Source organism: Leuciscus leuciscus (assembly GCF_965113295.1).
Source record: "Leuciscus leuciscus genome assembly, chromosome: 1".
NCBI classification, from domain to species: domain Eukaryota; kingdom Metazoa; phylum Chordata; class Actinopteri; order Cypriniformes; family Leuciscidae; genus Leuciscus; species Leuciscus leuciscus.
Window position 1 is genome coordinate 76,099,835 of NC_138725.1, and position 18,459 is coordinate 76,118,293.

An 18,459-nucleotide genomic window follows, 5' to 3' on the forward strand; every position below is an offset into this window, starting at 1 on the left:
AACAAAGTCCTTCCTCCCCTCCCCGCTGAACACCAGCATTTACAAATGCGTGAAATGCACTCACGGTGGTTGAGCACGGTAAAGTTAGTTTTAGGTTCGATATTCGCCGGACATGTGTTTGCCCTTCTCACTCTTCTGTAGGGTCAGCAGTCTTACAATACAATTCAATTCAATTCAATTCAATAGCAGGATTAGTTATGTGACCATTGTATATCGACATGAAATATTCATTCAAAATCACCTACGTGCGTTATAGCTGCATATTTATACCTGAGAATGATCTGACACGTTTCCACAGTGCATGATGTCTAAGGGAACGTCTGCCAAGTACACCAACTGCGGTAAACAGCCTATAATTTGTATTATTTAAAATTACTTTTAACATTTAAAAACAGATGTTTTCAAATTCCAAAGTTTGTAGAAGGTTCCTATTGGCAATATTGACTTAGGCTACAGCTTTCCTGGTAGCCTTGAGTAAATGAACTTTTCTAAGAAAATGATTCATAAAAACATAAATATCAGTTGAGCTTATGTTTACTTTCTTCACTGACACAGACGGAAATGAAAATACTATCAGTCAAAGTTCAGCTTTAGGAGGGGAAGAAATAGGGCAGGATAAGGAGACTGAGATAAAAAGAAAGATGAAGATGAGGAGAGAGCAGGTATTCACAAATAATCTAATGCCCACTGACATGGTTTTAAAGCTATTTCTTATCCATTTTTGGGGATAAAACAATTGCACATATGTAGGTCAGAGAAATCCAAATTTTCTCGGGGGAGAAAACCCTGAAGGGTCCCTGATCATTTTTCGGATCAGCTTTTAATTGCTTTTAATTTATTACTTAAAGCCCACTTGAAGTTATTCGATACCACATCAAAAGCTACTAGCCTAACTGATAAAGTGAACAGTTGGTAATAAAATAAGAACAAATGCACAAATTACAAGGAGAGATGAATACTAAATAACAAAATTACAAAGTCTAAAAGTAGTATTCAGGTACAGAAATTAATTATGAAGCCTAATTATAAAATAACACTGTATAAATTAAATATGGTTTCATCTTTGTTTTCAGCGATTTTGTTGTTTTATTAACATTAATGACACAGACAACTGTAGGAATATTAGGTGTGTGCTGTTCCTTTAAGACCAAATGCATGGACTGAAAAAACTGAAAAACAGCTGGTTTCTTTCTAGACTGTTCACTTGTGACATAACCGACAGAATACTTGCCGAGACGGGTATTTAGACGAGTATTTTGACATAATTTTGTGTCCATTCTAGGGCAAGTAAATGTGTAAGAGGAATCAATTTGGTGTTTGAGCACTATCTGAAACGTGCCTCTCTCTCTCTCTCTGCATGCGCGCACTTCGGGTGCTTGTCCCGATTTTCGCCTCTTCTTCCACATTTAAAATTGGTTGAATGTGTAAACTGGCAAGACAAAACACGTTCAAATTATAAACTTTTACTCTATGATGGTAAAATTTTGCAGTTAATCCGCGAATCACATGCGTGCCGAACCGTGGGGCCTGGTCCGTACGGATCATGGATCAACTGCGATCCGTTCCAGCCCTAAAATTAACAGTTTCCTTTTACCTCAATAAAGTTTTGTATAAACTAGAATAAACATGATTGTTGATTTTAAATCACATTTATTTTAATTGCTGGATCTTCCTGCTGAACAGACAACCAGTGTGATGTTATTTGTTGAAGTTGATCTTGACTCCAGCATGCCTTTTAATCAGTTCTCCTTTTTTTCAGTTTGGCAGACTGTAATCTCACAGATCAGGACTGTGAAATTGTTTCTTCAGCTCTTCAATCATCAAACTCCCCCCTGAGAGAGCTGGACCTGAGTAACAATGACCTGCGGGATTCAGGAGTGAAGCTGCTCTGTGCTGGACTGAGGAGTCCAAACTGTCAACTCAACATACTGAGGTACTTGAGGGTCTGTGAAAAATAACCACACAAGGACATATCGGGGCAAACTTATTCTGAAATTATTCTTATTCAAGGATTATTTCTCACCGCATCCCAAAATTAAAGTAAATTAATCTGATCATTCTGATGAAACGTGATGCGTTTGAGTTGATGTGGGTGTTGACTCTGTTTGCATGAATTGCCTCAGGTCATTACAATATGAATAGCACGCGCTGTCTGTAGGCATGTTCACATTTGCAGGAAGCTGACACGAGAGACAGTTACATCTCTCTCTCTTATACAGATTATATAAACAGAGAATATTTGTTTTCATTTTGAATAGGATAATTTAAAAGTAGACATTACATGTATCTATAGATATATTGCTCATATCTATGTGACAAATTTTCACTGAGTTTTGTTTCTTTTTTGTGACGCACTGCAGAAAAAAGTTCACAGAGACGGCAGAAAACATCCTGTTTGTTTTGCTTTGATTGCAAGTGGACACAAATGAAAATAAACGTTTTACAGTTTCGAATGATGTATTGCTGTAAAACCGTATTACCATAAATTACATAAATTTGTATTTTAAGTCGTTTGCTGCTATGTGAAAAAATCCCCCAAAAGGCGCCGGTATGTCTGTCGACCCCAGATGGTTAATTCTTTTAGATTTCATGTAGGGCTGGACAATAATTAAATATTAATATCGCGATATAATGTTTTTTCAATAACGGTGATATGATTTTTAAACACATTTCCGATATTCCAATATACATTACAGGCATAGGCTATGTTTACATGCAACCAGATAATCCATTAGTAATTGGATTGATGGCTCGATCGGACTGAAAAGCCTTCATTTAAACACCTTAATCAATTCGATTGAGCTCAATCCGAATGAAATTTTGATCGAATTGAGAGCGGTGGTTTATTCCTTTTCTAATCCAATCGAGAGGACATGTAAAACATTTGATTGGATTGAAAACCGAAACTGAAAGGACTGCGCATGTGCAATGACGTTGAAATAGCGTAATGACGTATGACGTGCGAACAAGCTGTTATTCCTGTTGAATAAAGTGTCATATAAATGAGTGTCCCGTCATTCTATAATCCTCCTTTCACTCAGCATCTGTGAAGTGGAGCAGGACAACGTCCCACCAGTCCTTGTTTCAGATTCAACAAATATTAAGTCTGCTGTTTAAAACAAATAATCAATGTAGGAGAATAGTTATTATGTGCAAACCGTGGGAAACTCTATTTGTGAGTTTTTTTGCGCATGTCAAAATATCAATTCCGATTTGAAGCTTGTGACATAAAAGCTTGTGACCCGATCACTTTAGTATTCATGTAAACTACATTCAGATTCATCAATCGGCAACATGTGTTTTTGTTGTTTTTCTGCAGCAACTTTGAGCACTTTTCATATTCTTTATCCTGGCTGAAGCAATTTTGTTTCAATCTATAAGAATAATATTATCAGTCTATGTTAGCCTATAGTTTAAAGTTAAAGATATTAATATTAATAAGTTGAGAGTCTTATGTTTGTTTGACGGTGATTTCACATTTCTTGTTTGTATGAAGGCTAAATACAAATAAAATATTGACAGTAATTTTTTGTACCATTTTTATTTCTAAAATATTATATAGTTTTATAGGAGGAGGTTTGGCAAATTAATTTATCATAAGTTTGTAGGTACAGACATTCATTGTGGCCATTCTTGGCAGTTTTTTCTGAGGCTATTATACTGTTCATATCGATATCGGAATTATATCGTATCGACCGAAATTAAGAAATATATTGTGATATAAATTTTGTCCATATTGCCAGCCCTAATTTCATGGGTAAAAATAGAGTTTTTTTTTTATTTTGAAATTATAACTTACAATTAGATCCTTAAAGGCACAATATGTATTTTTTTTTATTTAAAAATATAAAAAATCACTATATCTATGTTATATATTTTTTAAAGTTGTGTATTTACATTATCCCGACCGTTCCAATTAACTTCTAAATCCAGAGAAATTAATATTTTAATTCGAAGACACGGACCGTGTCTTTATTTCCGTTTTGTCGCCGTCAATGCCGTCATATCCGTGTTGTCTCTGGTTTCCGCTCGTGCTGCCATGGCAACCAGAGCTATGAACCAGAGCCCTCTGATAGTAACCAAACTGACGCGGACAACTGTGTAGTTCGCAATGTCTATTTGCACGCTGTTGTTGTTTCGTTCAAACATTATGGACCATGGCAAGCAGACTTTGGATAAAAAACGAGAACTAAACCGAGAATCAATATCAGCGCGGTGTTTTCGAGATGTCGAGAGCTCCCATGGACACTATATAAACGAGAGCTCCACGTCCGAGACTTCGACAACTCCTACATGTACTTTATTAAACAGGTGAGCACATTTACATAAAACTAATCAAGGTTATATAGTTCAACAATGATAAAATGTTAGAATATGATCTGTATGTTATTCTAATGTTGATCTAGCTAGCTTACTGCTAGTCTCATACAGGCAAACTAACGTTAACACATACATTTCAACACATTCAAATGCAGTTTAGAGTGATAGTGTAATGTTAGAGCAAGTGAAACAGCGCTGCGTTACGTCTCAAGTTTAATTTGTCTAATAGACTGACCTGTGAGTAGTAATTCTGCGTGTAGTTCGGTAGAATGAAATGTCCATATTCCTTTTATATCCGCGGGACTCGCATCGCGTTTGGAGCTGATAGCTGTCTCTTAGCAACCCCGAACTGCTTCATATCACAGTCATGATAAAAGCATCGATGTATTCAGTAATCCATATACATTATTAGATCGGTCGGCTTGACGTTGACGACAAAATCCATAATTCATAGCAAATGTTGCGTCATCAATCTACGCCTTTGTTATTGTAAATAGGTTAGCGACCCCTAGTGGAGAAAAAATCCCATATTGTGCCTTTAAGATAATTTGTAGCTGATAATTTGCACATTTTACAACACTGTGATTTCATTCAAATCAATCAGAGGCCACCAGTAGATGAAGCACACTAACATGGACACTTACTGTTGTTATAGATTATCTCAGTGTTTGGTGACAGAGGAAGGTTGTGCTGCTCTGGCTTCAGCTCTGAGTTCAAACCCTTCACACCTGAGAGAGCTCGATCTGAGCTTCAATCACCCAGGAGAATCAGGACAGAAGCTGCTCTCTGATACTCTCAACCATCTGGAAAAACTCAAGTATGTTAAGTAATATAACAATAATCCTGTCTAGTGTTATTGGTTTTGTTTTTTTAAAGGGTTAGTTAAAAAAAAAAAAAAAATTCTGTCATTATTTACTCACCCTCATATCGTTCCAAACCTGTAAGATTCATTTTCAGAACAGAAATGAAGAAATTTTAATAAAATCTGAGATATTTCTGTGATATGTGCATTGACAGTGCTACCACTTCAACGCTTCAAAAAGTTCATAGAGATTGTGAAAGAAACTGATCTATTTGAATTTAGTTTAATCCAAATTTTCTGAAGAGACATGATCACTTTATATGATTAACAGATTTAACTGACTCTTTTATTCACATATAAAATTCATCAACGCACACATCAGTTATGTTAAACGGAAGCTCAGACATGCTTGCTTGATGTGTGAGAATGTGTGAGAGTTATTCTTGTGTTACGGAGCACGTTTGAGCTTCCGTAAGAACCAATGAGGTTCATTCTCACGTTACACACTTTGTTAACCCTTGCAGTAAAAAAAGGCCAAATTCTGACAATTTCATACCATTTTCCATTAAAACAGTAATATACCGTAGAAAACAAAACTAGCCTACAGGAAAATACTGTGAATTAACAGCGTTCAAAATCAACACCCAGAGGCTGTTTTCCCAATCACACCCTATACCCTCAATCACTATTCCCTACATTAGTTCACTAATATAGTCCACTTGACAGAGTGAATAAAAAGAAGTGAGTGAATTCAGACACTGATGAACACCTGATAAGCACACCTGACGGACAGAGAAACAAGAACAGAAAAAAAGAGAAACATAAGAACTACAACTGACTTCCAGCCACAGTGTGTGAAAACAGTTTACAAACCAGTTTACGATTATTTCTTTCATACATGTACAAAAGTTCTTAACAGATATTTAGTTGTTGGTGTTTTATTGAATATAATAAGTTTGTAGTCACCATGATGGAGATCAGTATTTGCTGGACATCTGATTCAATGTTCTCTTCCTGTGTATAAGCTTTGAATTTATGGGTGTTTAATATTTATTAAACAAATATCTGTGAATTTACAACATGAAATCCAGCAATGTTTTTGTAAACATTTATTATGAAGGATATTGAAATAATAGAGTGCATTAAAACATTTCAAACTCCTCCTTGACTTAGACACAGACATCAACATCAATAATCAGCACATGAATCTCAACAATGGTGACAATCAAATGTTTCATGTCACAATGCATGCTGGGTTCCAGTATTGTATAAAACTCCCAGCATGCACTGCAGTATGAATAAAAAAATAAATATATATATATATTGCCACCATTGTTGAGAGACATGTTTGGATTTTTGATTTCTCTGTGTTTCTGCAAGACAGTGTAGCTCTGTTTCTGTGGTTGTCCATGATGTGTTAAAAAAAAATGTGTCATTGTAACTTATTGCTGTAGTTTCTGCAGGACGTTTGAGCTTCCGCAAGAACCAGTGAGGTTCATTCTTGTGTGTTAGGCAGCACATTTGAGCTTTATGTGAAATAAGCAATATATCTGAGGTTATAGAATTAAAATATTGTTTTAATGAAGTTGCGCACCTTGTACATAAATACACTGTTGACATCTAAGTTTAGAACGAAGATGGATAATAAATTGAAAGTGAGTGTTGAGAAACTGAGAGAGCAAATAGCATAGTTCCTTTTTCGTTCTTTGCTTAGGGGTAATAAGAAGTTTAAAATACCTTCTCAGCAGTAAACTGTTAGTGAACATCCCAACGCTGCAGACGCTGCTGAGAGCGACATTTAGATGAATATGTTAAAATGTATTGCACACTTTTCTCTTAATAACAAACACAACAAAAACACAGTGACGAGAAATCATTAGTAAAGAAAGCATCTGATCACAGCGACGTGGATATGATTGCACCAGCTCTGCAATTCTGCACTCCAGTCAAGTCATGTCTCGATTGTTTATAAAGCACTTTATACAATAGATTGGTTTAAAACCACAAATATCTTATCTATAATTTTATCTATAGGCCATCTGTAATTGAGACATTTATTCAAGAAAATCATCACAAACAAAGACAGATAATACAGATAAATGTCATGCCGGAGTGAGATTTGAGCGAAGGTAGTTTTACTGGTGTGAGTGAGTGGTACATGAGTGGATCGTTCGCTTGGGCTGTGAGTGATTGAGTGAGCGCACTGGCATAGAGTCGAATATTGAGCGGAGCGTCACACCGCTTCACCCACATGCTGTGGTTTTTGTAGGAAATTTTATTTTTCAAATGAATTGACCAGTGATCATTTTAATGGGCCATAATGGGGTATTAATTGCTCTGGATATAAATATCCTAAGTATAGTAAACTATTTAAAGCAGTGGTTCTCAAACCTGTCCCGGAGTGCCACCTATAACGTACATACAACATCATGCACATGTTGTATGTCTATATCTGACACACCCATTTCAGGTCTTGCAGTCTCTACTAATGAGCTCATGAGTTGAATCAGGTGTGATAGATGAGGGAGACATACAAAATGTCTCAAAATACTAAAATAATGGTACTCCAGGACAGGTTTGAGAACCACTGCAGACTGCGACCATTTTTTGAGAATGAGCGAGTTAAAATTTGACGTGGTCACATTTGGGCGAGTGCATGCATTGTCACGCACTTAATCGGTGTCTGTCTACCGGCACTTTCATTAGAAATGTATCTAATCTGTCAAGTATTATCAACTAGGCCAAATCGGCTATTCTACCGTAGTAGTCAGTTACAGTAAAACGTCAAGAAGTGGCAGTTAAACAGCCATTTCACATCGCAAGCATGAGCAGCGCGTATTTTTGTTCGGCATGTATGTTAACCAATGATTGCATTCACACCGGGAGTGGGAGTGGGAGCGCCGCGTGAGCAGCAGTGAAGCGGTCCAGTGAAGTGCAGAGGCTATTTTTGCTGCGCTCTCTCTAGGTCGTCCTCAGACGAGCCTTCCATCGTTGCCTCCAGTCATCCCTATTCTCCATGCATCTGGCCAGTTCGTTGGTGCCCTGGGCTCCTGCATCCCTCTTGAGTATGTCCACGTATGTTAGCGTGGGACGTCCTCTTGACCGATGGCCATGTGTTGGTTCCCATAGCACCAGCTTGCTGGCTGGCAGCTCTCGATGCCTTCGGCAATGTCCTGCAAGTCTCATTCTCCTCACAGCAATCTTGTTGCTCACTCTTGGTACTCCCTCATACAGGATTTTGTTGGTTACATGCGCAATCTTGCTGATGTTAAGCACTGCACGCAGCATCCTGGTGTAGCACCCATCCAGGGACTTCTCTAGGGTTGGATTCAGGGTCCAGCATTCACTGCCATAGAGGAGAACAGACTCTACCGTCGCGTAGAAGAAGCTGAGTTTGATTTGGCGGGAAAGGTTGGAGTTCCATACACTGTTCATGCCGTTCAGGGCCCTCCATGCAAGTGCCTTCCTCACTTTTAGATCTTGCTCAGTTGAGTTGACCCATGCGCCCAGGTATTTGAAGTCCTCAACTTCTTTCAGTACAGTGCCTCCTGCTGTTATCAGAGGTTGATGTTCTGGTGGAACGTTGTAGGTCATGACCTCAGTTTTCTTTGCATTTACCCTAAGGCCAACCTTAGTGCACTCTAGCTCTACCCTGTGTAGTAGTTCCTGTGCTTGTTCTATGTTGTCGGAGAGCAGACTGATGTCATCCGCATAGTCAAGGTCTGTCAAGACTACTGCCGGGTGTCGACTTGACTTCCTTGGTATCAGCGTGAAGCCAAGTTCCTGCTCTCGCCCATTGATTGTCTTCTTGAGCGCATAATCAAGGACTATGATGAAGAGGAAGGGGGCAAGTGTATCCCCTTGCATAACTCCAGCCAGGATGTCAAACTCCTCGCTGTTGCCATCTGGGGTCACCACCCTGGCCCTTGTTCCTGAGTACATGGACTCTATTGCCCGGAGTAGGTTCGGAGGAATTCTGTATGCCTTCAGGATCTTCACCATCGTGCCTCGGTGAATCGAATCAAATGCCTTTTTGAAGTCTATGAAACATAGGACTGCAGTCAGGTTGTCCTTCCTCACCTCCTCTATCAATCTCCTGAGTGCCAAGATCTGGGCTGTGGCAGTTCGCCCTTCTCGAAAGCCGTTCTGATCTACTCTCAGGTGAGGGTCGATTGCTTGCCGGACCCTGTTTAGAATCATGCGGTTGTAGATTTTCGCAGTACTACAGGTCAGGCTGATGCCTCGGTAGTTGTCCGGCTTCGAGAGGTCTCCGGATTTGGGCACTGGCACGATGTTTGATAGAGACCACATATCAGGCAGCCGATTGTGCAGCAGAGCAAGGTTGCAGAACTCTAGAACAGTGGTTTTCAAACCCTGGGTCGCGACCCTCGGGTGGGTCGCGAGACTTAAAAAATGGGTCGCCAGGATGATTTAAGGAAAATATAATTAAATTAAAAAACAAAATTTGTTTTCATAAAATCATAGTCTATAGGCCTATATAAAAGAAACACGCGAAATATGTCTATTTAAACAACTGAGTTTGGTCAATTTCTGTGAGGCGCGGCGCCTCACAAACAAGTTGACGGAAAGAAAACCGAGACGGCACGCGATGTTCCCGGACGCGGACGCGCGCGCATCGATATAGGCTCCGTCCTGCTCCTCCGTGGTATCGCGGTTGCGGCACAGGCGATGAAACGTCAGAAACAACAACAGGTGACTAAGCTATCGTTATATGATCCCGCTCTTATTCATGCAAATGCTTTTAAACCATTCATGCGCGACAAGACAAAAGAGAACGCGCTGTCAGTAAATGTCCTCCTGACACACACACACACACACACACACATACACACGACCCACAGATAGACGCGCGCCAGTATCAAGTTCTCTTTCGCGCTAGAACGAACAACACACATGTATGCCAAAATGTCCGTTTTGTCGAGTATCCTCACAAGAACAGTCTTAAATGAGTTAAATAAAATCTTAAATGAAAGTAAAGAGTAGTGAGAGAATGGGATGCGTGAGATCGTCAGCTGTGGCTGGTCCTAAAGTGGCAGCAGCTAATTCTCGGAGAAAATTATTAAAACAGCTCTTGACTAAAGAATGCGTGTAGCTTTAATACGGATTTCTCTATATTTAGTTTATAATTTATGCAGTGCGGAATGTTTTGATAACCTTATCCAATTTCTGTATATTTCATATCTGTTAGACAGGAAAGGCACAGGTAAATATGACATTTATAATGGGTTTGTGTAAGGTTTGTTTTAAGTTCACTTAAATTAAAAGTTTTTATATTTTTTGAAGCCTAATAAATATTTAAAATTTGGGGGGATAATATTTAAATTTTTTCTTAGAAGCCTATAATAAATAATAGTTTAGCATCCAAATAAATCGCGAATATGGAAAAAAAAATTTATTCGAATGAGAGATTAGGTGAGCCCAACGAAATTATTTCGTTTTGGCTTGTTTATAGATATTTTTTTCATTCTTGTTCTGTTCTGAATATCATTAAATTTAAAGGATTTGTTATGGAATATTTTTTGTGAATTTTTTAAGCATACATCAAACGATAGTAGGCTTTATTAATTGGTTAAAATTCTTACAATGGTTAATGGTTAACCGGTTAATTAGCATCCCTGTAGCTTTAGCTAGATCAAAAGAGTGCAGAATCAACTTTGCGTTGCGGTGCATCATCAAAAGCGGTTGTGAAGAAAAGGCTTAAGAATAGGCCTATATAGGCCTATGGGTCGCGTCAAAAAAAAAAAGAAAAAAAAAAAGGGTCGCTCTTGAAAAAGTTTGAAAACCACTGCTCTAGAATGATGTCATCAAAATCACAGTTCTTCAGCACCTCTGGGGGTATGCCATCCGGACCAGCGCTTTTTCCCACTCTTACTGTGGCTTTTGCCCTGACGAGCTCACCGAGTGTGAAGGGGCCATCGTTGACATTCAGGTTTGGGAGGTCTGATGGTATTTCCTCTTCCTCAGCTGCGTCTGCTGTTTCTCCCAGTAGCCTTTTGAAGTGGCTTGACCAGGTAATCACCCTCTCCTCCGGGCTGTGTCCCTTCACCTGTCCCTCTTTGGTCCTCTTCCGCCCCGTCATTTCATTGATGACCCTCCAGGCCTCCCCATACTGCTGTTCCCCTTGCGCCGCCTGCACCCTCCGCACTCTTTCCATCAGTTCCTCCTCTTTGATGGCATCATAGGTTCTGAAAAGAAACTGTTTGGCTTCGTTCAGCTCGCTGCGCCTCTCCGCAGTTGGTTCCCGCTCAAAGTTGAGGCGGGCTTCCTCCACCATCCCACGTGCTGCTATGACCTCTGGGTGTTTTGATCGCAGGGAGGTTCTGACTTTCTCCATCTTAGGAACGCACAGTCTGGTCGCCTCCTTGTTCGCAGTGACGAATCTCCTGTATTCGCCGCTTGCCTCCTCTCCCCTGTCCAGCTGCTGGAATCGTCTCCTCACCTCCTCTGTGTATCTGGTTAGAAGGCCAGGGTCACTTGAGAAAGCTTTCCAGTTATACCGGATTTTGGGACTTGGTTTGGGGACCCTGAGGCTCAGGCGTACTCTCATTGAGACCACGCGATGGTCTGAGCCCACAGAACTAAAAGTGCTGTATGGCTCAGCATTCATGATGGAGTTCCTCCACTTCTTCCTCACTAGGATGTAATCTAGCTGCCGAAGCGTTCCTGAGGCTCGGTCCCGGAAGGTCCACCTCTTTCCTGTTCTCTTCCGGAAGATGGTATTTGCCGCCAGTAACTCGTGCTCCGTGAGGAAGGCTGTGAGGTAGGTGCCGTTGCGGTTGGTAGAGTCATGGTAGGGGAAGGGTACGTCCTCTGGTCCAAGCCTCGCATTGAAGTCCCCAAGAATTGCCAGGAAGTTGTGCGTTGGGACGCCGCGGACCGCTCTTACAAGGTCCTCAAAGAACTTCTCCACCTCGTCAGATGGCGCCACGTTGGTGGGTGAGTACGCGACTATGACTGTTGTTACTGGGTTACCCGAGAACTCTGCGCACATAATCCTGTCGGTGTGGTGGTAAACGCGACGTAGAGCCTTACGTGCCTGTGGGCCCAGCATTAAACCTACACCGCCTGTTGCGGCTTGGGCATCGTTCCTCCACGCTGATGCGGAAATAAACGTGCATCTCTCCACTCTGCGGTACAGTATCGGGTCATCAGTGTGCACTCTCCTATGTTCTTGGACCCCCAGGATCTCCACTCCCCGTTCCTCTGCACAATGTGCAAGTTCTATCAACCTCGCTTCTTCTCTCGCTGTGCATGCGTTGAAGGTTCCCATAACAACTGGTCTCCGACAGCGCATGAGTGCATTGGACGGGGTGATGTAGTCGGACAGGACCCTCCCTGGGACAATCCCAGGGTTTAAAGTCCCGTTGTCATGGTGTCCTCCAGGAGGAGGACCAGCACCACCGTCCGCCGCGATGTTCCTACGGACTCCCGCCGCTGGAAGTATAGGATTTGGGATATCTTTGTGCTCCATGGTTGGCTTTACAATGCTAATAGCGGACTGTGGGGCGCAACTCCTCACAGTCCCGATTTTATTTCAGAGTGACCTTCTCTTAGACAGGTTGCCATCCAAGGCTATGAGCCCCATCTACCCATGCTATTTGACCCCTAGCTGGGGCAGTGGTTGGCAGGCGCCAAGGAGTGTCCACACGCCGGTGGGCCTGCACGTCGTGCCTCTGGGGCCCACTGCTGCTCCGAGATCCCCTGCAGATTAGCCTGGGGCCTCGCGGAACCCAGTATCCGTGTGTGGCCACGTGGAGGCACTGCAGGAGTCTTGGTGGTAGAGAGGCTGTGTACCGACAGGAGGAGGCTTACGCACTCGGCTCCTCTTTTCACCTCCACTAGGGGGGCTAGCCGGTGGCAGTAGCTGAAAGCAGAGAGTAGCAAGCAGGAGCAACATGCAGCACACAACATGCAACATGCACTGACTACAAGTACTTCTACGCACTACTGCACATGACGCATCACACACACCCTGTGCAAGCACACACACACAACTACACAGCACACGCTGCTCACGCTTAATTAAAGTGAAAGCACACTTTTGATGGACAAAATAAATATTGTAACGTCTGAAGAACGACAGACAAGGGAGGCTTCGTTCCTGAACTTTTAATCTGAACACAAGAACAACTTTCTCTAATATAGTCCATTTGACAGAGTGAATAAAAAGAAGTGAGTGAATTGAGACACTGATGAACACCTGACAAGCAGAATCACTGACGGACAGAGAAACAAGAACAGAAAAAAGAGAAACACAAGAACTACAACTGACTTCCAGCCACACTGAGTGTGAAAACAGTTTACAAACCAGTTTAACATTATTTATTTCATACATGTACAAAAGGTTTTGTTGAGAATTAACAGATATTTCGTTTTATTGAATATAATAAAGTTTGTAGTCACCATGATGGAGATCAGTATTTGCTTTAGTTGGTCTCTTGGCCCTTGACTTTATAACATTAGTTTCTCTCTGGCTGCTGTAACTGTGAGTTTATAAAACACATTAGTTATGGCAAGACAAAGTCAAGAGGAAATTGATCAGGTGTTTTTGTCTGTTGTGATGATGCCATAAACATTTTGGACATGTCTGATTTTCTGATCTCATCCAGTGTATAAGCTTTGAATTTAATGCTATTTAATATTTGTCATATATCTGATAATCTATATCTGTTAAAAAAAGCAACACTTTTACCAGTAGTTTACTGTAAGATTTCGGGGTTTTTTTGGGTCACCATTGTGGTGAAGAGTAGAGCCTGTGCTTTATTCCAGGGGAAGATCTAGAAACCTTGATGATACGTTGTGTGTTTCTTTATTTGCAACCGCATGTTGCGGTGACTGTGAAGTTGCTGGTCCAGTAGAAATCTTTTTATGTACAATATTTTTTAGTGGTCTCAAATGAAATAAGTTCACAGTAATACTTTGCTCACATTATTTGTGCATTATAAATTTGAGTTAATAGACTTAACAGTGTTGCCAGTATTTTACTGTAAAAAAAAAAAAAAAAAGGCTGGTAAGATCTAACAGTGTATGATGTACAGTATTATAAAAAACTAAAGTTGCAATACTTGCGCGCGTCTGCAGCTTCAGTACTGATGTAGTTGTAAAACGGTCGAAATTTGCGCAACAGGCCCGGTACTTCGGTCTAGTTTGGCTTCAGTTCTGTGTCGGGATTCGGACATTCATGCTCTGCGTGTTTGTATTCTGTTGTGAGCGCACAGGATGTGCTTTCGCTCGTTCTCGTGCACTGTCTTGTCGTGTGTTTTCGAGTACGCTCGGACTGTACGCTCTTCTGTCTGTGTGTGTTATTGTGTTCTGTCTAGCACACAGCTTGTGTTTTACACTGGCTGTGTGCTTTCATGTTGTCATGTTTTGTGTGAACATGTGGCTTATGAATGTTCACATAGACGGGTTTCTGTGCAAGTCATTACAGAGATGCGCGCGCAACTAGTGGTCAGAAAGCAGCATATCTAGCAGAAACAGAGATGGCATGGAGCTGTTGTGCTGTAACTGCACTAACCGCCAAAAAGATGGATTTAAAATGTAAGAAATCAATACTTTTATTCATCAAGGATGAATTAAAGTGATCAAAAGTTAAAGACATTTATAATGTTACAAAATATTCTATTTCAAATAAATGCTGTTCTTCTGAACTTTCTATTCATCAAAGAATCCTGAAAAAAAAAAAATACACAACTGTTTTCAACATTGATAATAATAATGAATGTTTTATCAAATCATCATATTAGAGTGATTTCGGAAGGATCATGTGACTCTGAAGACTGGAGTAATGATGCTGAAATTGATCACAGGAATAAATTACATTTTAAAATATATTAAAAAGAAAACAGTCCATTTAAATAAGTGTATATATGATTGCTGGCCACTTGGACATATCTTTGATTCATTCGTGGACTGAAATAGCTTAGGGATCTGGTAATGTCTCACCATTACTGAGAGTTCATTTCTTAATATAATCGGCGGAGTTTGCGCTACCTAGACTCCCAAAGTAAATGATGCTAGCCATTTCCTCACTGTCACACACCTAGCTAGCTGTCACAAGTCTCATGTCTTGTACAGTATGTTTACAGTATCAAATTTCTTTCAAATGTGGCGGGTTGTGTAGTGATGTAGCCTTGTCGTAAACATTTAGGATAGAAAGGCTCAACAACCAACAAAACCAGGTAGACTAAGTTCATATAATCATAGGGTATGTCAGGTTTTTATAATTAGCAAACTTAGTTGGACAATTTCATTCAGAGACCTGATGAACGTTATAACTTAGCCTACCAGTCAACTGTTGTTAGCTGACGTTTAACATAATGTTATATTAATATGTAAATGAAACACAAACAAACAGATCCAACTCTGAAATGTCAGTTTATTATTGCGTCAACAAGAATTTACAAACATTGGAAATCGGTTAATTGCCGAGTTCTGCATAACGTTACATGCCAAGAATTGCATGCACCTCCATTTACTGTATACAAATGATATGATGGGCCATTGGGCCCTATCTTGCACCCAGCACAATTGACTTTGTACACCGACGCATGTATCATTCCTATTTTGCCCCCGACGCACAGCGGTAAAACTTGCGGTTCAGCAAAAAGAGGCGACGTGTTCCGGCGCAAACGTTCCCTGGTGCTATTTTGCAGTTCCAGAAAACAATTCCGCTGGGTTATTCAGATGCTATTTTAAGGGCGCATGCTTGGCCATAATGTAGCGTGTGCACAACGCACATACACTTTGCTTCTCTCATCTACACACAGACGCAGCAGTTCTCATTTTTAGAAAACCATACATTATTACAAGGAACAATATTAACACACAAGGGAAATCATTGTTGTGTCCATGAAGATGTGAAAAAATAGGCATAAATCTAGCTTACACATTTACCCAAATTATTATACGCCTGTTTAACTGAAGCTAATTTGGGTGGGTTTCTCCATCCCCACACAACGTCACTTCTCTGTCTTTTACGGCCCTGACGAGAACGTCGGTCTCCTCGGCTGTGAACCGCTCCTGGCGTGCATCTGGCAAATCCGCCGTTATAATAGCAATCCGCCATGGAACAAGCGCGCCTGCTCTTAACCCTTTCGCACGTACGATCACACCGGTGTGATCAGTCTAGGCTGGTCCCTGGAGCGTACGATCACACCGGTGTGATTAGAACGGTCAGAGCATGACGTGATCAACTGCTAAATTCAAATGGGCTTTCCCGCGTTGGCTGGCGCTGAGCCAGAGACAGGCGGCGCTCAGAGCTGTCATATATCACAACTTTTCAGTGTTTTCAACCACATAATGTTTATTTTAGGTTTCAGACATATAAGTACAAAAAAAACAATACATTTAGAGTTTATAAAATACACACTGATGTCAAAGGAAGAGGCAATAATAATCCTTTCCATTATAATTAGTTTTATTCATCAGATGCACATTGTGTAAGTAACTTTAAAGTTTACACTATTCTTCTCCCAGTTCACCAGCCACTTACTTGTTTTATGTATTTCGGGAGAAGTGGATGAATTCACGTGTTGTAAATCCAACAGATCCGATTCTCTGAACTGCGTCTGCGGCACAAACTAAGATGGCGGCGCCCGTCGTGAATACAGCTGAACTAACGCGATCGTTATAAAGGTGTTTAAACAACAAAATACTTCCACTTGCATATATTTGACAATCGGAATATCAGATATTTCATGTCATATCTAAAAAAATTGTGAATATTTTGAATAAAAAAGGAAAAATGACATAAAAGCAGATCGTCATTCATTCAGCTCTGTTGTTGCTGCGGTGTGTCACGTGACAAACAATGACGCGTCACCATGGAAACCATAAAGTGACACATTCTAAATAACGGTCGCCTTGAAAAACTCACGCTGGGGGGTCAGTCAGAATATTTTAAACTTACGTGTGAAAGGGTTAAAGGGAATGTGAGATGACGCTCTGATTGGTTTATTTCATGTTACGCCCAAATCAGTTATGATTTTAAAACCGTTTCATCTCAAATCAATATCTCTTATCCCCATAATTATTTATGTAGTGAAATGTTGTGTAATAAGTGCTATGACTGTATACCGTATCTCTTAAATGTCCGTCTAGTTTGAACTGCTTTCTCTGCAGAAGCTTTGTGTTTAAAGAGCTAATCAAATATTTCAACTCAATCAATATTTTGTTTAATTATTTACTTATGTGGGAAATTGGCGTGTAATCAGCGGGATAATGTGCATCTAGCTTGTTATTATCACAGAATAAACCCTTCAGAGTGATGCCTGATCCTGATCTCCCTGTTGGGGTTTATTCTGCATAACAACCGGCTGGATGAACATTATCCCTTACTTAATAAATGCTGTAGGAGTATTGTTCATTTCAGAAGTGTTAATTCATGTTCAAACTAAGTTCACGTTAACTAATGTACACTGTAAAAAAATAAATAATAATAAAAGGTCATTGACTGTCAGCTACGGCTGCCAAACATAAAGATTACGAAGACTCACGCTGACATCAAGAATCAGTGTATGAATCGCAACAATGGTGACAATCAACAAAACATACAGATCAACTCTGAACTTCACAAAACAAGCTACTAAAGTCACAGAAAGCTTTGTTGATTGTCACCACTGTTGAGATTCATATGTTTATGCTTGATGTCTCTGTGCACCTAAAAAACAGCTCAAAATATTGTCTGTGTAATGACTTAAAAAAATCAGAATACCAGATTGCCATAATACTGATGCCACAATATCTCAAGTCTACTGTAAATCAAATGAAATTAACAGCTAATAAACTGTAATGTATATCTGTGAATCAGGATGACTATATCATTACCAATACGTGACCAACATCATCTGATGAAATTTTCTCCTGCATGTTTTTAATAAATGTGTATCAGAAAAACTGTTAAATCAGCAAAAGAAAGACTAATGTTAAAAAGTCAAGGGTCAAGAGTCCAACTAAAGCAAACACTGATCTCCATCATGGTGACTACAAACTTTATTATTTTCAATAAAATATCAACATCTAAACCTCTTAATTATCAATAAGAACTTTAGTATGAAATAAATAAAGTCAAACTGGATTGTAATAAGGGAAGCTGCTGAGTGTGTGTGTGAGAGAGAGACTCAGCGAGCACATTCTGGCCATAGAGAGAGAGAGAGAGAGAGAGAGAGAGAGAGAGAGAGAGAGAGAGAGAGAGAATGGCAAGCCGTTTTAACATTTAATCATTTAAACCGACTAGTCTCTATTTTCATGCTACTAGTACTTATTTTTTAGATACTAGTGCTTATTCTTTAGGTACTAGTGCCTATTCTTTAGAT

The 18,459-nt window shown here is 40.1% G+C and overlaps 1 protein-coding gene, 1 long non-coding RNA gene and 1 pseudogene across 3 annotated transcripts in view; 2 read left to right on the forward strand and 1 right to left on the reverse strand.

Moving 5' to 3' along the window:
• The window catches only part of LOC309510367 (NACHT, LRR and PYD domains-containing protein 3-like), a 199,806-nt pseudogene that overhangs the window by 178,338 nt on the left and 3,009 nt on the right, over positions 1-18,459 (forward strand). The window lies entirely within an intron of this gene.
• Positions 1-18,459, reverse strand: part of LOC309513126 — a 284,332-nt gene that overhangs the window by 69,083 nt on the left and 196,790 nt on the right. The window lies entirely within an intron of this gene.
• Positions 1-18,459, forward strand: part of LOC309510410 (protein NLRC3-like) — a 68,834-nt gene that overhangs the window by 3,764 nt on the left and 46,611 nt on the right. The window lies entirely within an intron of this gene.